This window comes from Bombyx mori, chromosome 7, assembly GCF_030269925.1.
Source record: "Bombyx mori chromosome 7, ASM3026992v2".
Classification (NCBI taxonomy): domain Eukaryota; kingdom Metazoa; phylum Arthropoda; class Insecta; order Lepidoptera; family Bombycidae; genus Bombyx; species Bombyx mori.
The window spans coordinates 7,118,413-7,123,237 of record NC_085113.1 but is presented as its reverse complement, the minus strand read 5'-3'; positions in this window follow the sequence as shown (position 1 = coordinate 7,123,237).

Genomic DNA, 4,825 nt, shown 5'->3' with positions numbered 1-4,825 from the left:
CGTCTGCGATTGTGCTTCTGAAGACGGTGCACCGCGGTTTTATGCGCACGGGCACAGACCGGCAAACGATGCATAAACAGGGTGCGTAAAATGTGCTAAGAATTTTTATATTATTTCCGGTCTTCTTTTTTTTATTGTTTAGATCTCTATGGACGAGCTCACGGTCCAGATGGTGTTAAATGGTTAACGGAGCCCATGGACATCTACAACGTAAATACCGCCAGCCATCTTGAGATATGAGTTGTAAGGTCTCACTTTTAACAGTGCAATGGCTGCCCCGCCCTTCTAGCTGAAAAGCATTAGGGCTTCACGGCAGAAATCGGTAAGGTAGTGGTACCTAGTAATTACACCACCACCACTAGTAATTACACAAATTATAATTTTTGCGTGTTTGATTTTTATTACAAGATGTTATTCCTTTACCGTGGAAGTCAATCGTGAATATTTTGATAAGTACTTACTTCATTGGAAAAATTAATACCCGCCGGCGGGATTCAAACACCGGTGCATCGCCATACGAATGCACTGGACGTCTTATCCTTTCGTCCACGATAACTCATGTTCTTAAAATAACCCGTTAAAAATCGAAATTCCTTTCTTTTCAATTCTCGGTATTGTCCGGAAATCACAACCAACGCCGGGATGAATGAAACGAAAAATCTGATTTATTATTATTTAGACAAGTAATTTGGCAACTGCGTGGCAAGAGAAGACCTAGACGCCCTGTACAGATTTAGCGACGTACCGTAGGAATGAGGTGAGGACTGCCGGCCTGACCTGGAGCGATTTTAAGGAGCAAGCGCAAGACAGGGTGAAGTGGAGACTACTTGTAAGAGCCTTATGTACCAGGGGGATACCCTAACACAAACAATATTATTATAGTTTGTTTATTATTATTATATCATTTAAAGAATAGTGTCAACATTAATAATAAAATTGTTAGAAGTCAACAGTTTTTTTATGTATGATATCTATTTGCTATTAGAACTTTTGAAATTGTTTTCTTATAAAAATCGTTAATGTCTCTTTATTAGTATATACCTAGAACACATATATTCCGAGTAATTTTTACTACATTTACTGAACTTAAGATAAATGCTATTTGATTCAGAATAAATGCTTAAGAAATTTGCCAGTTTTCAAAATATGTACATATGAGTCATTGTCTTCCGCTGTACAAAAACAAAAGTATATTAAAATGTTTATTGTATGTATAATGTATATTGTAATATGAATTTTAAAAAAACAACATGCTGTATCTCAGTTGATAAAGCAAGCAAAAGACGACACTCCCCAAAAGTGCAATGTATCAAACAATAAGAGCAATATTGGGTGCTTGGGGTCGAGCAACGGTCCCCAAACCAGTATGCGGGGAAAGGCTTTAAAAACATTTACCTCGCTGCTTTTAATTTATGCCAATGATAATATTTCCCGTTTTAAGAACCTCGTCTCCCGAATTTAATTTGTACTTGAGTAAGTCAGTTCGGTGACGAGATAAAATCACGATTTAATTAGTTTCTTCTTGGCAATTTTGGCTGTTTGGAATAAACAAAGAATATTTGCCTTAGTTGACATAGGATCAAAGAAATCAGTAAAGCCATAGCTAATTCGCTGCCAACAATTAGCGTATTTTATCAGATTACCGTTTTCTTCTTTAACTAATTAATAAACTTGTTTGTTGGGTTGATCGAAGGTATCCATTAAAATCCATACTGTGTGCTTAGTGCGAGTTTTTTAACGTTCTCGATAGCGTAAAAGTTAGCTCATATTTGTATGGAGTGGGATCGTTTGCCTACGTTTGTCGCTAGGGGCGCTGTTCCAACTGCATACAAAAATGGGGTAACTTTTACGCTATCGAGAACGTTAAAAAACTCGCACTAAGCACACTGATATATTCTAAAGTAATAAATAAAATAAATAAAAATAAAAAAGCCTATATTTCCTTATCCTTAACTTTCATTTCAAATGTGGTATTATTATTTGTTAATGTTTAGTTAGTTATTAATGCTTATTGTCTAAATGTTAGTAAGAGATAGTTTTTGTTATTGGATATGGACCCCTCCTCGGGTGAAGGCCTCCTCCACTTCTTTCCACTGATCTCTGTTCTTGCCGATAGTTTGCCAGTCCTTTCATATTATTTCGTTTACGTCGTCAGCCCATCATCTTTTCGGTCTCCCTATCCTTCTTTTGCCAATTGACCCTTTCCAGATTGTAGTGTTGACTGTCTACCTGGTGTCTGTGTATCTCAATACGTGACCTGCCCACTGCCATTTCAATTTTAGAGCTTGTGTGAGGGGATCTGTTATCTTTGTTTTTTGTCTAATTACTTTGCTCCTGACTTTTTGAATTTTTGATTTCGTTTTTAACCTTTTCGTCTGGTGACTTCCAAGTCCATCTTCTGCTGGATCTTTTTTTGAAATAAGTGTTGATTACTGCTAGTCTATATTCCAATGCATATTCTTGCAGTCTTTCGCCTCTTTCATCTCTTTGGCCTAGCCCATACTGTCCCATGGCGAGTTTTTCTTCTTATTTGGGTTGCCCTATTTTTGCATTGAAGTCTCCTAATATTGTAATTTTCTCATTGGGTAGTGTGTGAGCTTTTTTCCAAATCATTGTAGATTTTTTGTATTTCTGTATCGTCTGATTTTTCCGTGGGTGCGTATGCCTGAATTATAGAAATGTCTAGTCCGCCAAAATTCATTTGAAGTAACGCTACTCGCTCCGAAATGCCAGTAAAGTTAGTTATATTATTTTTCCATGCCTTTTTTATTAGAAATCCGACTCCATACAATCCCTTTGTTTCTCCTATATAGCAGAAAACATAGTCTGAATACTCTTTTATGTGGCAGGTTCGTAAGTGGCAGCCCATTTTTGTAGTTTCTGAGTCCTAGTATGTCGCATTTTATATCTTTCAATGCATTATTGAGTTCTAAGTATCGGTGTATTGATGACAGAGACCCTGAAATTATAAGTTCCAATTTTTATACAATTCTTAGAGTCTTTGTTCAGTTTAGTGGTTTTTTGTTTTTGTGGTTTTCCTGGAAGGTTGTGGTCGTACTCTTCCACGGGGACCAGCCGGCTTGGAAGATGATTCTAAAGTAATAATCTACAAAAATATATTTCATTTGCTTTATGCTACATGTACGGGAAAAAAATACTAAAGCAAAAGTATCTAAATTTGAACATATTTAAAAAACAGCCAATAAACAAATCAAACATAACCTTATAACAAAGACCTCATGGACATAAGTGCGAAATACCAGAGCAAAATTTTAATTTCGAAATTATAATATCTAGTTAATAACCCGTATGTAGAAAACCCGTAACACAAACTGTCAACATTGCTACGTTCGAAACAAAATCTCTTAATGTGCCATCTAGTTAAGAGGCTATATATTTAATTTTTAATTCTATAATATACTTAATATTTTATATTTAATTCTATATATTTAATTCTGTTAATTTAAATAGCAATAATAGAAATTATTCTCAACACCCTCAATTCGAATGTACTGGTGTAAATTTTTTACAGCTAATTTCTTCAAATGCTTTGTCAGTAATCGTTTTTAAAACAAGGACATTTTATATTGAATACTTCCTAACCAGCCGTAATCGCCACAATGAAACGTCTTCGTGTAGAATCAATGCACAGAAATATCCGATTCTACATAAAATATAATTCCACAGTGGAGAGGGAGTGATAGTTGCAACGGGTAAACTTCAAAATTTTTGGTAGCAGTATCTGTCGCGATACAATCAGATGTAAAGTTTGAAAGAAAGAAAAAGAAAGCCACTATTACTAGAATTATACTATGAATACCTCGAAACTTTTCTATAAGTTCCTCAAAGGCGTCCTTCTTATCGGGAAGTGGGCGTCTATGGGTTCTGTCAGACATAAAACTCATCTCCTAGTAAAAATATTTTGAAAAAAACTACAAAAACTGAGTAAAATTCAATGTCAAACTGTAAATTCCGAAAAATTCAGTTGTATCACAATTTTACATAGGCTATTTTGACTCATGTGTTATTTTTCTTTTACCGGCTATCATCTTCCGCAAGAAAATAATTCTTTGTAAAACAATTAGTCTCATGACCTGGTTGATACTCGGAGACATTCTAATAAATCCATTTATAACATTTCCCTATTTCGAGATCATTAACAATTTGATAGGACCATAAAACTGAGATGTGAAATAGTATAATTACTTCTGTGAGTTATTTTATCGTAATGAATTTCATCTGAATATATCGTGTCCACTACTCCAAGCTGCCAAGTTATTGAATTTAATAAAAGCTTCGTAAAATTATCATTAGAATTTTTTTGTTTAGTGTGAAATCACTACATAGTATAAAACCAAGTCGCTTTCTCGGTCTCTATATCCCTATGTAGGTATGCTTAAATCTTTAAGACTACCCAACAGATTTTGATGCAGTTTTTTTTAATAGATAGAGTGATTGAAGAGGAAGGTTTATATGTATAATAACATCCATTAAATAATAGCGAAATCAATAATAAATTACAGTTTCCGAAGCGAAGTGAGGGCGGGTCGCTATGATTAAATATGATTGTTTGTTCACCCACTTTGTCGTATTTAAATAATAACTTGGATAGTTTTATAGAATTTATTAAACGTAACTTTTTAGAGACACAATCTGTATAAATTTTGCAGCAGTAATGGAGGGAAAAATGCAATGACACAGATTATACCTATAACATAGATTACCCAACTCAACAATGATGAAAAAAATTCAGGAATAGCAATTGATATATCAATTGACTATGAAACTACCAGGAAGTTAAGTTTTAAATTCATATAACTTCATA